The 22,197-nt window shown below is 41.6% G+C and overlaps 1 protein-coding gene across 1 annotated transcript in view; it reads left to right on the top strand.

The window, feature by feature from the left end:
- Positions 1-22,197, top strand: part of SLC7A11 (solute carrier family 7 member 11) — a 220,235-nt gene that overhangs the window by 112,529 nt on the left and 85,509 nt on the right. The window lies entirely within an intron of this gene.

Consider the following 22,197-nt stretch of genomic DNA (forward strand, 5'->3'; position numbering starts at 1 on the left):
TCTTGTCTGCCAACGCGTATTGATATAATGGTGGTGGTGGCACTGGGCAGCTCTTGTAAAGAAGTATCACTTGCTGCATTTAATCTGGTTGCTACAAGTTGTACATTTAGACTGAGGGCCCTTTTATACGGGACAACTGTTGGGCACAGAAGCGCCTCACTGTCATCCCAGTGATACTCACTCCTGAGCTTTCACAGAGGAGTGATGGTGGCTCAGTGAATTGAGACAGAGAGGGCTGAAAGTCTCTTCTGTCCGCCAACCTCTACACACTGTGAACAGGCAGTTGTGCATAGATGCATGACTGCCTGTTTACACGGGTCGATATAATTTGATTTTATATTTGCAGACATTTATACTAGACATTTTTTTCAGCGTTTAGCGATGCGCTTTCAGCACGGCATTAAATGCTTCCATTGTTTTCAATGGAGCCTCCCACACAGCCTCAGACAGCACTTTTTTAGTGCCGCGATTTTTGAGCGGAGTTTGTTCTATTTTTGGACGTTTAGCGCTCCTCATCCAAGAGTCAGCATTGGTCACAGCATCGTTGCGGCCAAAAACAAAAGTAAAACGTGGCAAAGCGCCAAAATTGAAATTGCAACGCTTTAATCAATTCCTGTGTGAGGGGGGCCTAAGGCTCCGATGATGGTATAAGCCACCCTTGGTCAAGAGAGTGCAGTCAAGGCCCTGGATGACATTTTTATGAAGAACCTGATTGTAGCTAGCCTTAAATATTGTTAGAATGTAAGCATGTGATCATATTGTGTTTTTCATGTGGACCTGTATGTAGTTAATCTATATAGAGGGGTAGTTTTCCATCATGACATGTATGTTTTTGTTCTGGCTGTAGACAAATATGTTTAGTTGAGAGAGCCAGTGAAAAAGCTGTGAATGTAATGTGATGCTGTGAAAGGATATTCCCATCTCGGGAATCCTATTTCAATGTGTTAACATTTTGCAAAAGACTGCACACACCCATAAGATGTTTATTTCCAAAATGCTCTGTTCTCCAGATCTTACAGCTATTGATTCCTCTGTTCTCCGATTGTTACTGCTTGTTGCTAGGAAACAGATCACCTTTTCTATGGAAAAAAATAGTATAGGAGGCCAGCACTTGCACACTTCTTTCATCTAAATATGATGGCTAGTATCTCGGGAGCACATCCACACTAGCTTTTGGCCCAGGGCCAGCAGCCACCATTGTGCTCTGCTGTTTCTTTCCATATCAGAGGTGGTTGGTTTCCCTGGCAAAAAGCTGTAAACAACCAGAGGAATCAATGGCAGCAAAATCTGGAGAACTGAGCATTTTGGAAATAAACATCTTATGGGTTAATGCATTGTTTTGTGATTTCAAATACATTGAAATAGGATTGCCAAGATGGGAATACCTCTTTGAGCCCAGGAAAGCTGTTGCTGAGATCATCATTGAACATACACTCCTGCAACAAATGTTTTCCCCTCGAAAGAGTGGTCCATCAGAGTGGGTCAGATGGAATACTCTGACTGAAAGTGTGTCTATGGCAGCTGAGAGAAGCCAAATTTGTCAGAAGGGTGATCAGAGCTATGGGCAATGTGTCTGAGACAGGAGGGCAGAAGGAGACAACTGACTGGACACCAAGTAACTGGGTGAAGCTGAAGTGGGAACAGTTTTGTTGAACATCATCCCTGAGACCACTACACTGTACAGCCTGTTGTAATACAAGTATTGTGCCTCTCCTACTACAGGAGAACAACATTTGCTTACACCAAAGACTTGAAAAACTGTCAGGAGCACCTAAGTTTAGGACATATAAGAACAACATACAACCTTATACATTATATTTTGATATGTTACAACTTACAGTATCCATATAGTTTATTATACATACTGAGACAGTACTAGGCTATTTTTAGTAGACATAAAGTAATATAAGTACTGGATTTAAAATGTCATCAAAGCAGGTGTAACTGCTAGAAGCACACTGGAACCTATGAGGGAGGAACATTGGCACTTAGTAAAACTCAGCACCCCATTTAGTCTAGGCATCATGTTTTCCAACAGTCCAACACTCACCAATCTTATATGGATAGATGTAATGTACATGCCATTGGTGAATGAAACCCTTTATTTGCCCACTTCCTTAACAGAGAGTAGAAGAAAATTGGGGTAGGGAGAACAAGAAAACAGGGGCAACAACAACTGGTCACCCTTAACAGCCTGCGATGTGAACTGAGATCTGCCATATGTCAGAATCTCAATGCCAAAAAAGAAAAATAAATTGTGTGTGTCAGGGGTTGGGGTGCGTCCGGCCTCACCGCTCATTTAACTCAATTAAGTAAGATAGGAGTATAATTGGTGGATTCTAAATGGCAAGCTGGGTTGAGTATGAGGATTTAACAAGTATAGCCTGAGAACTTCAACCAATTCCACCACTGTTTTTTATATTTCTCAAGGCATTCTAGTTTGGACGCAATCATATGCTCCATTACACAGTTGTATTGAGGCATGGAGAAGATTGTAGATATGCCTGGGATTTTAATGCTTCTTCACTCTCTAGCTATAGCTATTCTTGTAGCACTAAGGAGGTGTGAGACAACCAGAAGATCCCCATGACCACATCTCTCAAGCCCCAATGAGAGTTATACTGAGCCTGGCCCCCACTCAAGATCAGTTTGAATGATAGAGCAAATTGCATAATGTAATTGCTCCCATAGGGGCCTGATGGCGCTGCATGATAACCACATATATAGAAGGGAACCAATTTCTTTATTACATCTCCAGCATATGTTAGAATTTTGTGCTGATAATTTTGCCTTGGTTGCCCACTTCTAAACCTTCTCCAGCTCTGGTTTTGTATCTTTTTAATCTAAACTGGTGCCCAAACCTATGCACAATGTTACATTGTTGTATTATGCACCTAAAAATGTATATATTTATAAATAAATTATCTGCCCCTTATTGCCTAAACCGACTTCCTGACTTAAAAAAAATAATTCTTTCAATTTTTTTTAAATTTTTTAAAATTATTTTTTAAGACACTAGCTGCAATCCCATTGGTACTACAGGATATTAATTTCTGCCCAAAACATCACAATTCATTGAAAATCTGTCTACTGTCTTTAAATTTACTTCAACCATCATCCCATTTTTCCAAAATATTGATTTAACTTGATAAAACTAGCCCAGAACACAACAGGCACCACGAAAAAAAAAATCTATGTACTATATAATCTTTAATGATAAAGACTGTTATAGTGGTTAACTGTTCAATACCTATTATAATAATCTGAAAACAATATTAAAATGCATAGCTTTGCCAAAGTGAGCTTCTGTGAAGATCCCGCTGTGCCTCTGTGGAATGTACACCAAGGATACACATAAGCAAGATAAACACACTAAATAGAATGAAAATTGAGCTGGTATAACATGCTGAATAAATAACCTTGATTGCTGCATGTTGTCTGCAAACAATTAGGTACAGTAGATGCATAATCACCCAAGAAAAACTTCAGGAATGAATAACATGTTTATGCAAACAACACTGTTTTGCTTAAAGTTTGAAAGTCTGCATAAAAGCAAGAACAAAACAATTTCAAAAGATGACCCTTTGGTAACAATCCCTACGGCACATCAATTTAGACCTAAATTAATGCTGCTTTTCATCATGGTAAAATGATTACTGATCTGCCACGCAACCCCTGGGAAATTCAAGCCTTGAATTTGATGATGATAAATAAATTCAGTAGGAAGAACTTTTTTAAAGAACTTACAGAAAAGTACAATTGTATTATAGCTATAATAATGGCCCTGCTCTAAAACATTTAGAAGCATTTTATTCCCAAATTATAATATCTAGGATTGTAGAACTAAAAGCTTATAGGCAGTAATAAAAGAACAATCCCAAATGTCCACCATTGCCACTTTTTAACTTCACAGTTAAAGGAAATGTCTGGATTACCACTATATACTTTCCATGTGTGTACTGTATACTCATATGAACAGAGCTCACTCTGGAAGTAACGGTGTTGGCACTAAGGGAGATGGGCTTGTAGTAGAGCCAGGGGGGGAAGAACGAAACCGGAAGTACTGCGCGTAAATAAACATGGTGTATCATGAGTGCTATGGGAGGTGGCAGCAGAGTGACAAAAACTAAAATTACATAATGGGCATATATTTTGACAATTGGGATTGATTTGGCCAGTTTTGGGATTTTATTGTACCCTCAGACAACACCTTCAATTATAGTCATGCAGCCTGGAGCAGCAATAGTTGAGAACCTCTTTGAAGAGTAAAGGCCCATTTAGATGGGATGAATGTTGGTCAAACGATGCCTGACACTCGTCCCCACACATACTCTCCATTAAATTAACATAGTTTCTGTTCAGTACTGAACGGCTGCTATTTACACTGAATGATCTGCTCATCGTCCATCGTTTATGCAGCATAAACGATGGACGATGAGTTGATCACTGATCACTCAGTGTAAATAGCAGCTGTTCAGTACTGAACGACCGCTATGTTATGTCAATAAAGAGGGGTGGGGGAGAGAGAGAAATTTCCTGCAGCCCCCCGCTGTGAGCCAGTGATACTAGCTCCTGTGCAGCAGCACAGGAGGAGTGTATGCAGGGACGAGTGTCGGGCATCGTTTGCCCAACATTCGTCCCGTTTAAATGGACCTTAAGATTACCCTTAATTGCTTTAATTATTTCCCTAGAGGCAATTGAGCTGTGATCGGAGTTACATTGAGGTTGTTGTGCGCACAAAATGACAGGTACACAAACATTAGGTAAATGTCAGATGAATCTGCTGATTTTGGCAATGTGCATGGGGAACATGAGATGATCTAATGTGCGGAGTAAACAGAAAGAAGGATTGGGTTGTTTGATTTCATGCTTGACCTTTTCTGTCCACAGGAGATAAACCACTGCTATTGCAGTCTAGCAGTGGCTTATACCACTCTCCCCATTGAAATCACATAGACGCTTGACTAGGTCAAACCTACATACATATGGGATTGCTGCAGACCAAATCAACGTTTGATCAAGAAGTATATGGACAGCTGAAGTGTTCCGTTTGTATTCATCCTTCTGGTTAAAATTGCACATGTAGACTATGTCATCAACAAGGGCAAAAAGATTATGAATCACTCTTTGTAACAAATGGTTACCTCTACAACGGGTGTCTTTTGCTGGACCTTTAGGGACTATAATTGACTTAAGATTTGGACTCACTATAGAACCTCTAGATTTCTGATGGGCCAGTTTGTTATTCTGATATTAAAGGGGTTGTCCCGCGCCGAAACGGTTTTTTTTTTTATTCAATAGGCCCCCCCGTACGGCGCGAGACAAACCCAATGCATGTGTTAAAAAAAAAAAACGTTTAGTACTTACCCGAATCCCCGCGCTGCGGCAACTTCTTCCTTACCTTAGCAAGATGGCCGCCGGGATCTTCACCCACGATGCACCGCGGGTCTTCTCCCATGGTGCACCGTGGGTTCTGTGCGGTCCATTGCCAATTCCAGCCTCCTGATTGGCTGGAATCGGCACACGTGACGGGGCGGAGCTACGAGGACCAGCTCTCCGGCACGAGCGGCCCCATTCACCAGGGAGAAGACCGGACTGTGCAAGCGTGTCTAATCGGGCGATTAGACGCTGAAATTAGACGGCACCATGGAGACGAGGACGCCAGCAACGGAACAGGTAAGTGAATAACTTCTGTATGGCTCATAATTAATGCACGATGTACATTACAAAGTGCATTAATATGGCCATACAGAAGTGTATAACCCCACTTGCTTTCGCGGGACAACCCCTTTAACCCCTTAAGGCCTAGGCTGTTTAGGACCAGACACTTTTTAGGGATTTTAACCATGTGGTAGTTTTACTGCCCTATTCTTTTTCCTTCAGCTACCAAAATTATTTTTGCAGCGTTTTTTTTTTCCCGAGACATATAGGGCTTTTTTTTTTAAATATTTTTTTCACTGACTTTTTTTCCCCGTTTTTTAGTTTTATTGGGAGTAAAAGGCTAAAAAAAATATTTTTTTTAGCATTTTTTTAAAATTAGTATATTTACACTAAAATAAAGTATGGGAATGGGTTCCTCATTTTGTTTCGGACGTTTTGATATATAATATGTATGGTTTTAGTTTACAGGGCGGGTACGGCTATGGTTTTGGTTGGCATCGGTTTTGGGTTATTTTCTTTCTTAAGTATATATTGTTGTTGTATTCTGTAATTTTTATCTACTGAAGTATATAATTATGTTTTTTTACTATCTATGTACCCCATGATGTCATGTAAGACCTCATGAGTGAACACTACCAACGACTGAATAAAATACAATAATTTGTTTGTCTATTGTTCGTCGTTCAGTTACTGCAGACAGAAAAATTAAAAGCCAAGCTGCCTGTGTGAACAGGCAGTCATTCATCTATGAACAACTACCTGTTTACTGTGAATGGAGGCGGGTGACCAAATGCAATCTCTGGCCAAACCCCGCCTACATTCACTGAATAATAATCACTGGGACAACTGCCCATACAGCACCAATTTACAAAGCAAAATCGCTATAAACATAACTAACCTAAAGAGTTCAGTATGGGAGATAATGGAAAAGGTTTAAGCTCAGTTGACCCCTTATTCTAGGATTTAGTGGACTTTTTGTGTTTTCCTTGTGTATACCTATCTTTTAGCTTTTATAGACTTTTCCCTTAAAAGATTTAAAAATGGTAATAGCATCTTCAAGAAACACTAATGCTAGTATGAGGTCACATTATACACTTTCTTTAATAGAACTAAGTAATACTTTTCAAGATGCTACTATATTGAAAGGCTGTACAAGCAGCTCCTCTGATATGTCCAGGGACATGATCGACAACCACCATCCATACCATATATTCTGGTTTTTAGCAGTACTGTGCCTTAAATGGTGTCTATTAGAGATGAGCGAGCATACTCGTCCGAGCTTGATGCTCGTTCGAGTATTAGCGTGCTCGAGATGCTCGTTACTCGAGACGAGCACCACGCGGTACTCATCTCGATTAAACGAGCACTGACCATTGAATTCAATGGAGCCGGCAATACAGCCGACTCCATTGAAAGCAATGGGCTGCCGGCGATCGCGGGATGAATTGTCGGGAAGGGGTTAAATATATAAGCCCTTCCCTGCAATTTATCCAGAAATGTGTAAAAATAAAAAATATATATATACTTACCTGGTCCCGGCAGACGGAGTTCAGCGCGGCAGGCTGCAGTTCTCCTGAACTGCTCTAAACAGCTGTGAGTAGTATTCAGCAGCCGGGGATTTAAAATCCCCGCCTGCTGAATGAGATGCCTCTGATTGGTCACAGCCTGACCAATCAGAGGCATCCCTCACTCACACCCATTCATGAATTCATGAATGGGTGAGTGAGGGCTGCCTCTGATTGGCTCAGGGGCAGCTCTCAGCTGTCCCTGCGCTTAGCCAATCAGAGGCAGCCCTCACTCACCCATTCATGAATTCATGAATGGGTGTGAGTGAGGGATGCCTCTGATTGGTCAGGCTGGGACCAATCAGAGGCATCTCATTCAGCAGGCGGGGATTTTAAATCCCCGGCTGCTGAATACTACTCACAGCTGTTCAGAGCAGTTCAGGAGAACTGCAGCCTGCCGCGCTGAACTCCGTCTGCCGGGACCAGGTGAGTATATATATATTTTTTATTTTTACACATTTCTGGATGAATTGCAGGGAAGGGCTTATATATTTAACCCCTTCCCGACAATTCATCCCGCGATCGCCGGCAACCCATTGCTTTCGATGGAGTCGGCTGTATTGCCGGCTCCATTGAATTCAATGGGCTAACATCGTTCTGCCGGGACCAGGTAAGTATATATATATTTTTTATTTTTACACATTTCTGGATGAATTGTAGGGAAGGGCTTATATATTTAACCCCTTCCCGACAATTCATCCCACGTACGCCGGCAACCCATTGCTTTCAATAGAGCCGGCTGTATTGCTGGCTCCATTGAATTCAATGGGCTAACATCGTTCTTCTCTGCCACAGCTGTTACAGCTGTGGCAGAGGAGAACGATCTTTACGCTGACAGTAGGGGGGGGGGGGGTCTCACTCTTGCCGCTATTGTGGCTTAATAGTGGGATCTGGGAACTTGAGATGCAGCCCAAAATGTAGCTCCTCGCCTGCCCTATTCGTTTCTGTGTCGTTTCCATCACTTTCTTGTGTTTTGCAGATTTTCACAAATGAAAACCTTAGCGAGCATCGGCGATATACAAAAATGCTCGAGTCACCCATTGACTTCAATGGGGTTGGTTACTCGAAACGAACTCTCGAGCATCACTGAAAGTTCGACTCGAGTAACGAGCACCCGAGCATTTTGGTGCTCGCTCATCTCTAGTGTCTATCATATACTGTGTATAAGAATTAAGCAAACTATTGAAATATATGAATAATGGAATAGAAGTCACAAATCTACATAAATTAAGTTATGTGAAAGGTTTTGTTGTGATGAAGCATTGTTAACCTTTTCCAATCCAATTTTTCTACCACCGACATACTCATAATCTGCTGAGAAACGACGAGTGCTATCTGCTGGCTAACACATTGGACAGACTCCGACAGCAGAGCAGTCGAGTAAATACAGTTAAAAAAAACCTGTTGGACGTCTTCCGACAGCAGAGCTGTAAAGAGTAAATCATAATGTCGGAAGACATCCGATATTGGATCGGAAAGGGTTAAGGTTTTGGTGTTTTAAATCACCAAATATTAGAAAAAAATCATGATATATTACTACATAATGAAGAATCCATAGAACTGATCTGTCAGTTCATGTTATGGGGAGCATGTCATCTTTAAGAAATGTAAGGGAGAGGCACATGTGAAAGGTCCATAAAGGCTCCTTTAGATGAGTGTGTTTTTGCTTGATTTTGCGCAAAGAATCTCGCCCACAAAACACAGAGAATGGAATTGATTTGGGTTCATTCTCACTTCTTTTTTGGGAACCCACTATATTTTATGCATATTTGCATACCAAAGAGCCCTATGGGAGGTGCATAAACACACACACATCTGCAAGTTCGGATATGTGATAAATATTGTGCATAACTGCGATCCCTGGCACCTCGTTAGGCTAATTAGCTATTTAAATCAGGGCAGGGTGATTCCCTCACCTGTGAGAAAGAGCATGCAAAATACATTCCTTTTCTGCGCAAACAAAATGTGCAGGAGTCAGTGTATTGCAAAACACGCTGTTCTGATGGGCAAATACGCCTGATTGAAGCCACCATAAGGGCGCCTACCCACTGGCGTTGCTGATTTTCGTGCGTGAAAAACGCAGCATTTTTTGCGCGTTTTCCGCACGGTTTCCGCGCCTTTTTTGTTAATTTCCATTGACAATCATGGGTGCATTAAGAGAAAAATAAGGAGACATATGCAACTGACAGTTCCTATGTGAAAAATTGCAACGAAACGAAAAAAAAAAAAACAAATGGACAAGAACACATTCTATGCTAATTGCTCTTCAGAAAAAACGCAAAACGCAATTTAGCATCGCAGGAAAAAAAATCGCCAGTGCCTAGGGTGCCTACCCACTGGCGATTTTTTTTCCTGTGATGTTTTGCGTTTTTTCTCAAGAGCAATTAGTATAGAATGTGTTCTTGTCCATCCGGGGTTTTTTTTCCGTTTCGTGGGTTTTTTTCACATAGGAACTGTCAGTTGCATATGTCTCCTTATTTTTCTCTTAATGCACCCATGATTGTCAATGGAGGGCTGCAAAAAATGCACAAAAAACGCGCAAAAAACGCCGCGAAAAACGTGTGAAAACGCCGCGTTTTTCACACGAGAAAATCGGCAACGCAAGTGGGTAGGCGCCCTTAGAATGACTACCCACTAGCGTTTTTTTACTGCGAAATTGCAGCGTTTTTTTTTTTTCTGCAGGGGTCTTTGGGCTATGGGACATGTAAAGCTAAAATCGCGATCGCGCAAAATAGCGATTTACCGTGATATCGCGATTTTGCGCGATCGCGATTTTAACATTACAAGTCCCATACACTCCTGCAGAAAAAAATAAACGCTGCGAATTTCGCAGTGAAAAAACACGCTAATGGGTAGTCACCCTTAGGGTGCCTACCCACTTGCGATTTTTTTTCCTGTGATGTTTTGCGTTTTTTCTCAAGAGCAATTAGTATAGAATGTGTTCTTGTCCATCTGGGGTTTTTTTTCCGTTTCGTGGGGTTTTTTTCACATAGGAACTGTCAGTTGCATATGTGTCCTTATTTTTCTCTTAATGCACCCATGATTGTCAATGGAGGGCTGCAAAAAAACGCGCAAAAAACGCCGCGAAAAACGTGTGGAAAATGTGCGAAAACGCCGCGTTTTTCACGCGCGAAAATCGGCAACGCAAGTGGGTAGGCGCCCTAAGATATGCAGGTTTTGATGCAGATTTGTGCTTGGCTTTGAATCAGCATTAATATCAGGGTTGAGAGAAGAGGAGGGCCCATCATCATACTGGATGGCCCCACTGTGACCTGCCCCAGCCCCTTCGTGACAGCATATTGTTTTTCAGTGGAATGCCGCCACCTCTCAGATGGAGAGTCCGGTCTACTGGAGGATTCCCGACTCACCAGTTGGCCAGTCCGAGCCTGCCCCACTCCCTCGATGATGTTGGCAGTGACGCAAGTAGTGGCTGCTTCAGCAGCGATAGGCTAATAAACAGTCTCTCTCCTGCTGCTGTCATATGTGGGCATGAGTAATATCCCTATCTGGAGACTGGTGGTCACAAGAGCTCATACTCTGGCCCATGCAATAATCCTTAATGGCCACAGAACTCTGGGGAGAATGATACCCTTAGTAAATGGCCACCACTGTAGGAAAGGAGACCCTAAGCTAAAATAGTCACCCATTACATTGCCCCTGTACCTGAAGAGGTCTCATTTGTAACTAACAGAAAGACAAATTCGAGACTTTGTATATAGTTTACCCCATAGGTAATTTGTTTCCTAAACAATCTGACCCTTCTTTTCCAGAGGTCCCGGTGGTTTATTTAAGTGTAAAAACAATGTATTATTATTCTAAGAAAAGCAAATATAAACTATATAGAGTCTATTAAGACCATTCCATTGTTCAGGTAAAAGCTAGATTACTACAGTGTTTCAATATGCTTACTTCTTATTGTAAGGACGTCCTTGTCCTTCTTTTCTCGTTTTTTTTTGCACACCTTATAAAATGAATACAAACCTACAAACAAACAAAGTGATTCAGCTCCTTGGAGTCTTTTTGTTTTCACCATGGGACAAGGCTGGGCAACGTTATATCACAAAGAATAAAATCATAAGGATATGAGCATGCAAGATTGTTTCCTGCTGCAGATAAGATATATAACCTATAAACAATGTCATAGAACTTTTTACACATGGGATACACAGTCCTGCATCTTCTTTTAGTTCATGAAACAGTTGGCTGTGCTGTGCCTACCACAAATATATTTTTTACATTTTCCCTTTGAGCCTCATTATAACAGTGATCAATGTTAAAAATGTGTTGAACAATTGTTGTCACAGTCACATGACATTTACCATTAATTTTTTCATTGAGGGCTCAGTCAGATGAGCGTTTTTTGTACACATAAGAATTCAATGAATGGCTGAGAGCTGTGACCAATCACAGGCAGCGCTCAGCTGTCATTTAATGAATGGCTGAGCACTACCTGTGATTGGCTGAGTGCTCAGCCAATCAGACCCAGCTCTTGCAGGAGGCGGGGATTTTTAAATCCCCAGCAGGAGACAGAGCTTCAGAATACTGCCGGGAAAGCCAGCGAGAAGACACGCCAGAGCTGCATAGCGGCAGAGAGGTGATGTATATATATATATTTTTTTTTTACAGCAGCTAGGGATGATTTTTCAGGGAAGGGCTTATATTTCAAGCCCTTCCCCAAAAATCACTGCAGGGGTTGCCAGCATCCCATTGCTTTCAATAGTGCCAACTGCAGTGCCGACCCATTGAAAGCAATGTGAGAATATTGCGATCCTCTGCCATAGCAGTGACAGGGGATTTCGTTGTCCCCGCGGGGAGTGCCCTTATCACTGAACACTTAGATAGTGCTGTTACAGTGTTCAGTGAGGAGGAGACTCCCCATAGGGAATATTTATGTGCCGCACGGACTTTGCTACTGCACGTGTGTCCTATCTTTTGCACATGCAAAGAATTTGCGCCAATAAAAGACAGACATGCGAACACTGCATAGGGAACCAATGGTTCTATCAGTTGCAGAGTATTGTGATGTTCTCCCATTGCTTTCAATGGGGCCGGCGTTGCAGCCGCCCCATTGAAAGCAATTGGAGGCAGGCCACCCCCGCAGTGATTTTGGGGGAAGGGCTTGAAATATAAGTCCTTCCCTGAAAATTATCCCTAGGTGTAGAAAAAAAAAAAACATTACTCCCCTAGTAGCGCTGTCCAGGCTCTGGCACTTCTTCTCTCTTGCATGCCAGCACTGATCTAAAGCAGTTTCTTCTGGCTCGGGATTTAAAATTCAATGAATGGCTAAGAGCTGCCTCTGATTGAAAGCAATGGGCACAGAGCTCATCTTTCTCGCACATGGTTTATCCACCTGCAAGGACAATAGGGCAGGATCCATCTTCTCGCTTCTTTTTTTCAAGCCTGTGCACAATAGTGCAGAGTACTAATAGTCAAAAAGAAATCCAGATTCATGTGCTAAAATGCTCCATAGCGGCTAGCGCATTAGCTCATGCACCCATCTGTTAAGCCCTTAATGCGAAATTTTATAGGGTGTGCAGTGAGCATGATTGGTCATCAGAGGTTACAACTGTTCCCCATCACACCAAAAGAGGAGGGATAATGGTTCCCTGTTAACATAATCAGTGGTGGTCCCAGCAGCCATGATGATAATAGGCTTTAAGTGCTAATGAGGGAATACCTCTGTAATGCAGTCCTATGGTTGTGGCTATAATACACCTTCAGATATGTGCTTAATCTACTTGACTAACCTCTTTGAAAGCACGATAAAGATGAGCATAGAAATACCCTTGCAGTGTACTATTTTGTTAGGTTTCATTTTGCCATTGGTTTTACTTTTGCATAGTTTTTGTTCTTCACAATCACATTTTTGTGTTTTTGACCCTGTTTGTAAACTGAATTACTTGCTAAGGGAAGTTCATAATTCTACGGTACAAGCCTTTCCATTTCTCCTCTGAGCTGCTAGTGAAATCTCACCAGACTAAAGAGATTTCTATTACAAATGTATTTTTATTTATAAACTCAGATGGAGACTGAAGAGCAAAGAAGAACCATAACCATAATATAGTGACATTTTCGCATGATATGAAATTGTCATTCATCACAAACATAGGCCAGTATAAGCTTTGATAGATAATATTTGTAATTAGTTTACAACCTGACCTTTGTAATATCATCATACAAATCACAGAAACGATGAATGAGCATTACTCTTACCTGACAGACCATTTATAAAACGCTTCCATTGCAATTTGAAAAGAACAACTTTCTTGCACATTGTAATCATAATTCCAGAATTACTCCATTTGCCGATAAACAATGCCTTAAGTTGGTTTCGAAATAGTAAGAAAAATGGTCGCAGCTGTACCAGACCTTCCAATGCCTATGAGGCCGTAAGGCACCTATGTATCATAATAGAACAGCACCACCATAAGTGTTCAGTGATATATTGTATAAAGATTTGTCATTATGACCTTATAACACTCGGATGTGAATAAGATCCATATTGTGCACTATATTGCATTCAGGACTCTTGTATGAGGGTTCAGTTTAGCGCACTGTTAGTTTTTAAAATGAAAGTTTACTTTTGGACAAATTGAGATCATTAGCCATAAAATATTACAGTATACTGTACCACTTTATGATATACTTGTGACCTATTAATATTAACATATTAATGACCTATTTGTTGCATATGGTAGTCTTGTTCCATTCCTGAATATATTTGCTGCTGGTGTACAGAACTATGTGCTAAACTAGTTGATCCTGACTACAAACAGTCTTCTCTGTAGTCAGGATCAGTAGAAGCAGCTATTAGGTTTCCCAAAACACAGACTGCTTTAATCATTGATATCGTATATCAGATATCACACAGTGGACTACAGTGACTGAGAAAAATCATCTCTGCAGCAGATGTAGAGAGGAAGGAAAGATTGAGAAGACAGCCTAGAGTGGAGAGAGGAGGTAGTAAGAAGTGAGCTGCCTCAGAGTAGGAGTGAACGATTTCATGCAGCAGGCTCCAGATAGAGACTATGTAGTAGGTTCCAAAATTTACTTAACTATGATAAGGGATCCTCCGTCTACTGGGCTTCAAGTACTATCTTAGTACCCAGGGGGGTAAATATAGGGAATGCGGTTGCACCGGGGCCCAGGAGACCTAGGAAGCATATAAGGCCTATCTTCTCCATATAGGGGGCCCTGTACTATGAATAAAGCATTATAGTTGGGGGCCCTATTACAGGTTTTGCATTGGAACCCAGGAGATCAAGTTATGCCTCTGCTAGTATCCAAATTATCGTGGATACATGGGAATACGGACATATCAGATGATTTTTCTTTGCTTTATTCTTTCATTATGCTTGTACAATCAGGTACATGATACAAACAAGCGCGTTTCGGCGCAATGCCTTGAACAAGGCATTGCGCCGAAATGCGCTTGTTTGTATCATGTACCTGATTGTACAAACATAATGAAAGAATAAAGCAAAGAAAAATCACCTGATGTGTCCGTATTCCCATGTATCCACTATCATTTGAACAAGCCATAGGACCGAATGGCAGAACGAATGTGAGTATGATTTTCTCTGCATGCACAGACTACAAGCACCGCAAGCAGCTAAGAAGGTGAGACAACTTCTTATTATCCAAATTATCAGCTCACTTATGAGGTAGTATATTCTTTATTACCTCCCGGAAAACATAACTACGCTATTTTTCTACACCCAGTGGAGTTCTTCAAAACTACAATAGACACTCAACTGTGGTTTTTCCCACCAAAGATAAGGTGGCAGATCTCCTGTAAACTACCGATTTGAGGCTGTGTTCACAGTATTTCAACCTACAACCTGCGGTTCCTTCCTGGGGATTGAGAGGAAACCCTAAGAAAGAAACATAGGTTTCCATTTCACATGGAGACCCATAAGTTCTCCACTTCAGCAGCTTTCTGCTTTGTTTCTGGCATTTATCCTGGATAGAATAACGTAGTAGACCACCCTTTTTGGTCAAGCACAAATGCCAGAAATTTGCTCAAATGGAGTACCTATGGTTCTTTATTTGAGCAATAGAAACTTATGGTTCCATCCTGGAGTTTCATCTCAACCCAACCTTCAGAGATTCAGATGGAATCCGGAGATGGAATCCCAGGATAAAGGCTGAAATACTATGTGAACACAGTCTAACAAATGCAATGTGTAGATAATAATAATAATAATAATAATAATCTTTATTTATATAGCGCCAACATATTCCACCATGCTTACAAGACAGAGGGAACAGAAACAAAACCACGGTTACATGAAGTAATCAATTGATGGAAACAGTAGAGGTTAGGGTCCTGCTCCAACGAGCTTACATACTACATATAATGGGGTGATACAGAAGGTAAAGGGGCTGGAGATGTGCATGGTATGGTGAGGTGGAGAGTGAGGGATGCTGTACACATAGACAATGGTCAGACTTAAGCCGTATAGTGGCTGAATTGGTATGACTGCAGGGATACAGCTAGCAGGGATTGCAGTCAGTAAGTCAGGGAGCATGTTATCAGGCAGAGTGCAGAGGGGTTTGGTTTAGGAGATATGGTATGCCTCCCTGAAAAGGTGCGTTTTTAGAGCAGACATAAACTTTTCTTCAGTGATAGCGTATTGCCTTAAAATATTACACTGACATTGCACCTCAGATGGCAGTTTTTGTGAATTACTTTGTATGCAGTTTTGTGAACTTGTAGATAAAGGCCACATATCCTGCGGGTTGTTTATTATGGTTACTTCCCTCTCTCTTGGCTGGCTGAAGCTTTCCACATTTAACAAGGGTCACTGTTACCTGTTAGTATACAGGACAAAAGCACAGCTGGCAAAATGCATTGTACTTAGCAAAATGGCATTTCATTATTGACTTCAGGCTCCCATTTTCATAGGAAGTGATTGTTGATAAGTAGCTAGCAAAATGGTAGTTCTTCCTCAGGGAGCTTATAGTTTGCAGTCAGGAAAGGTAACCTAAGTTTTCTTGTAATAACAAAGGTCAGTCGCTTAACAGTTTTCTGTTCTGTATCTTTCCTAATGGTTCCACACTTACCTATTTTATTCTTTGTGTTTTCAGCTCTTCTGTTAAAAAATACATTATTAGAAAAAAAGTGTTATTTAACAAAAAAGCATTATTAAATTCTAGTCGTCTACCAAGAACAATTTCATTCAGAGTAGATTTGACAAAGGGTAAGAACATTGCATCAGCATTTTAAATGTCATATAAAAGTCCTGAAGAAGTTCCTTTCCGTGAGTTATTTTTGATGGGGCTCATTTTCAAAGGTTATGTTCCCTCTTATTCCCCTCCACAACTGTAAAAATATCAAGATTAGTAAATGTGTGCACTGCAGTCCTCTATTTGATGTACACTATATATGTGCAGATTGCATCCTTAGGCAAACAAAAAACAACTTCAGTATAGCCTATGACTAAAGAAAAGCTGAAATATGGAGATATGTTTACTCTGGAAAGCTTCCTTAGCTTCTGCTATTACATGAAGTATATGTGGTAGTAAAGTGGAAGTACTAATTTAAACTTGTGTCCATGAGTAGTCAAAAGTGCTAACTATTTAGGCCAGTTAACCCTACCCTGCTGTCTTCTTCACAGAGAAACAAATTACTAATAATTACATTAACCCTTTCCAATTCACTGTCTGATGTCTTAAGATATTTTGATTTAAGGCTGTACAGCTCTGAAGTTGGAAGACGTCCGTCAGGGTTCTCTTACTGTATATTGCCAGCCTCTCTACTGTCGGAGCCTATCCAACGTGTCACCTCATGCAGTACTGGCTTTAGCCAGCAGATAACGCCATTGTATAATGGCAGAAAAAGAGTAAGCCCCCTAAGAAAACCAGGATACGAATTGGATTGGAAAGGGTTAAGGGCTTAAATAGATGGGCGTGTTTTAGTCCGCATAGCGGGATGAAACACAGCTATTGATTTCAATGGTTTCATTTCCACTATCAGGAATCTTGCGCATTAATACTACGTGCAAGAAAGATAGGGCAGGACTTGTCTTCCCACTTTTCTTTTTTAAACTTGGGCGCACCAGCGCGAAATTCGAATAGTCAAAAAAAAGCAAAAGCGCTAATATGCTCTCTAGTGGCGAGCGTACATGTGCCCATGTGTTTTTGCTCAAAGGATGTGTTCGAAAGTCACTGATTTGCTATGGATTCTGCAGCAGATTTCACCCTTTTTCAATTGAATTCAAATTGAAGGGTGAAATCTGCCCAGATCTGCATTTAAATGTGCAAGAAAATCCACAACAAATCAGCGACTTATGAGCACACTCGAAAAAAGATGTTTTCCCACTAAACAAAGTTTTTTTGATGCATGATTACCCACATGTCGGATACATTTTAATGCAAATGGGCCATTATTTTTTTTTAATACTTACTTTTTCACACTTTGTGCATCTCTACGGGCTTTGATTATTTCTGAGCTGTATATGGGTGGGCCGTGTCTTTCACCCAGTATTCCACTTTCCCACAATTCCCTATTGCAGAGATCATGTGGCTCATACAGTGATAGTACCTTGGGCCTCGGTCACACGGGCGATTTTTCACTTGATTTGCACATGCGATGTGCGATTTTATAAAACCATTGCTCTGCAATGGTATCGGACACATGAGCGCTTTTTATGCGCTTGTCCGATTAATTATAGAACAGAAATCGCAGACTGCGCCTTTCTGCGATCTGCGATTCCTGGTCTTCTCTATATGCACTCAATGGGGCCGGCGGCAGCAGCGCCGACCCCATTGAGAACATATACAACACAAATCATTCTCCTCTGCCACAGCTGTTACAGTCATTCAATAGCTGAGAGCTGCCCCTGATTGTTCCCTGCGCTGAGCCAATCAGAGGCAGCACTCACTCACCCATTCATGAATTTATGAATGGGTGAGTGAGAGCTGCCTCTGATTGGTGAGGGCTGTGACCAATCAGAGGCAGCCCATTAAGCAGGCGGGGATTTTAAATCCCCGGCTGCTGAATACTACTCAGAGCAGTTCAGGAGAACTGCCGGCCGGCCGCGGCTGAACTCCGTCTGCGGGGACAAGGTGAGTATATATATATTTTTTACTTTTTACACATTTTTGGATGATTTTCAGGGAAGGGCTTATATTTTTAAGCCCTTCCCGAAAATTCATCCTCAGATCGCCCGCAGCCCATTGCTTTCAATGGAGCTGGCTGTATTGCCATCTCCATTGAATTCAATGGGTTGGACAGCGCTCCACTGCTCGGGCCCGTTTCAAAGCGGAAACGAAACGCGGCTAGGAGCAGATTTTTCAGGCGATTTTTCGGCCCCGGTCACGCGATTTGCGGATGCGCATCTGTCATGCGATCCGCAAATCGCGGCAAAAAACGCCCATGTGACCGAGGCCTTAGGCTGGCTCCACATGTGCGATTGGGATTTTGCCGCATGGATAATACAGGGAGAGTACCCAACTCTTGGAAAGTACTAATACATGGCCATGAATTCAAAGTGTCACTGGTGGACATTACCACCAGCAACAGATTCACAAACAATATTAACACACAGGGCACTGGTTATTACTTAACGTTTTAAAAAATAGACATAAATGACTTAAATGTTATCATTTATCAAGATTTGATTTAGATCTGCTTGTTAGTGGGGAAAACCCATTTAATGCCTTAATGAAGGTTCATTGGGTTTCCTTTATTAGAGCTACAGTAATTCTCTTGAATGTTTTATACTAATTGGTTTATTATGAGCTTTCTATAATAATCAATTACCTTTGTATGATAAATAAAAGTACTGGGGGCCCTTGGTAGTTTAATCACTTTACTGTATGTAATGAAGGGGCTGGGTTATACATTAGGAAAACAGAACTTTTTAAAACAGGATTAGGATGGTTTTGACTAACATAACATACATCCAGAATATCATGTACAAGTTCCCTCTACCAGATTGTTGCATAGTAACAATGAACAATAATTATAAACTGAATGACAAAAATAGTGGCTTGTAACTAAAGGCTTGTTTCTGAAACTGACACAGGATTTTCTCTAAGATTGGATGTTAATAAATGAAGGTTGCACAATTCACAATGTCCCCCTGTCTACATCAGTCAATCAGACAACATCATTTCCCTTCCTGCAGACACTCTTGGTGAGTGTAGTAGAGCTACAGTTCTGTGTAGACATACACTACCGTTCAAAAGTTTGGGGTCACCCAAACAATTTTGTGTTTTCCATGAAAAGTCACACTTATTCACCACCATGCGTTGTGAAATGAATAGAAAATAGAGTCAAGACATTGACAAGGTTAGAAATAATGATTTGTATTTGAAATAACATTGTTTTTACATCAAACTTTGCTTTCGTCAAAGAATCCTCCTTTTGCAGCAATTACAGCATTGCACACCTTTGACATTCTAGCTGTTAATTTGTTGAGGTAAGCTTGAGAAATTGCACCCCACGCTTCTAGAAGCATCCCCCACAAGTTGGATTGGTTGGATGGGCACTTCTGGCGTACCATACGGTCAAGCTGCTCCCACAACAGCTCAATGGGGTTCAGATCTGGTGACTGCGCTGGCCACTCCATTACCGATAGAATACCAGCTGCCTGCTTCTGCTGTAAATAGTTACTGCACAATTTGGAGGTGTGTTTAGGGTCATTGTCCTGTTGTAGGATGAAATTGGTTCCAATCAAGCGCTGTCCACTGGGTATGGCATGGCGTTGCAAAATGGAGTGATAGCCTTCCTTATTCAGAATCTCTTTTACCCTGTACAAATCTCCCACCTTACCAGCACCAAAGCAACCCCAGACCATCACATTACCTCCACCATGCTTAACAGATGGCGTCAGGCATTCTTCCAGCATCTTTTCATTTGTTCTGCGTCTCACAAACGTTCTTCTTTGTGATCCAAACACCTCAAACTTGGATTCATCCGTCCACAACACTTTTTTCCAGTCTTCTTCTGTCCAATGTCTGTGTTCTTTTGCCCATCTTAATCTTTTTCTTTTATTGGCCAGTCTCAGATATGGCTTTTTCTTTGCCACTCTGCCCTGAAGCCCAAAATCCCGCAGCCGCTTCTTCACTGTAGTTGTTGACACTGGTGTTTTGCGGGTACTATTTAATGAAGATGCCAGTTGGGTACCTGTGAGGCGTCTGTTTCTCAAACTAGAGACTCTAATGTGCTTATCTTCTTGCTTAGTTGTGCAACGCGGCCTCCCACTTCTTTTTCTACTCTGGTTAGAGCCTGTTTGTGCTGTCCTCTGAAGGGAGTAGTACACACCGTTGTAGGGAATCTTCAATTTCTTAGCAATTTCTCGCATGGAATAGCCTTCATTTCTAAGAACAAGAATAGACTGTCGAGTTTCAGATGAAAGTTCTCTTTTTCTGGCCATTTTGAGCGTTTAATTGACCCCACAAATGTGATGCTCCAGAAACTCAATCTGCTCACAGGAAGGTCAGTTTTGTAGCTTCTGTAACGAGCTAGACTGTTTTCAGATGTGTGAACATGATTGCACAAGGGTTTTCTAATCATCAGTTAGCCTTCTGAGCCAATGAGCAAACACATTGTACCATTAGAACACTGGAGTGATAGTTGCTGGAAATGGGCCTCTATACACCGTTGTAGATATTGCACAAAAAAACAGACATTTGCAGCTAGAATAGTCATTTACCACATTAGCAATGTATAGAGTGCATTTGTTTAAGGTTAGGACTAGTTTAAAGTTATCTTCATTGAAAAGTACAGTGCTTTTCCTTCAAAAATAAGGACATTTCAATGTGACCCCAAACTTTTGAACGGTAGTGTATGTCTGAACTAGGGGATAAGTAGAAAACAATGGTATTACCAGGGGTGTAACTATAGGGGATGCAGAGGATGCGGTTGCACCCAGGCCCAGGAGCTTTAGGGGGCCCATAAGGTCTATCTTCTCCATATAGGGAGGCCAGTACTATGAATAAAGCATTATAGTTTGGGGCCCCATTACAGGTTGTGGATTGGGCCCCGAAGCTTCAAGCTACACCTCTGGGTATTAGTATTGTACATAAAGCTAGGCATTCAAATAGGTTAGTAAAGGGAAGAAATTGGGTGGAATGAGGTTTAATTTGCACATAACAAATGTAAAGGTACCCATATACCTTCAGTTGTTGACTGAATACACATTTAACTGACAGCTGTTCAGCTGCCCCACTTGAATGCTCAGCTCAAAGGAAAAAATATGGAAATACCATACAAAATGCATGGGATTTTAGTCATTAGCACTAAGCTGCCCTTTTGACCCTTGCTTCGTTGAGAGCTTTTCTGCCAAATTTGTGTTTACTTCACCTCTTGCCCTGCTCTGGGTGGCTTTGGGAGCCAGCTAATAACAGCAGCGGAGTGGCTCAAACCCCTGACCAATGGAACCTTGTTGCTGAGGCAGATGTTCACTTCTGCTTGACAACATCTGTGTCATATTACCTCCACTCACAATCAGTCTCTACATATCTTCTTGAAATATGATTTATATTCCCATGTAGCTTAAGGCATTTATTTCGTACAGTGTTTCCATATTTTTGTCCACCCCCTGTATGTGTCCAGTAGGGAGAGGGAAATCATCACCAGATGCCTTTAGGAGCTTTTCCTTCCCTGTGAAAACAGAGGATCCTGCATGTTAAAATTTTCACATGCTCACCTTTTTTTCCACCATCTGGCATCGTCTGGATCCCCCTATGCACACACAAGATAATCGGACGGTCCTGGCAGAATTGTCATGATCAGTCATTAGAGATGAGCGAACGTACTCGGATAAGCACTACTCGTCCGAGTAATGTGCTTTATCCGAGTATCTCTCCACTCGTCCTGAAAGATTCGGGGCGCTCCGCTGCTGACAGGTGAGTCGCAGCGGGGAGCGGGGCAGAGCGGGCGGGAGAGAAGGAGAGAAAGATCTTACCTCCGTTCCTCCCCGCTCTCCCCTGCAGCTCCGCAGCGCGTCCCGAATCTTTC

Source organism: Eleutherodactylus coqui, chromosome 7 (assembly GCF_035609145.1).
Source record: "Eleutherodactylus coqui strain aEleCoq1 chromosome 7, aEleCoq1.hap1, whole genome shotgun sequence".
NCBI classification, from domain to species: domain Eukaryota; kingdom Metazoa; phylum Chordata; class Amphibia; order Anura; family Eleutherodactylidae; genus Eleutherodactylus; species Eleutherodactylus coqui.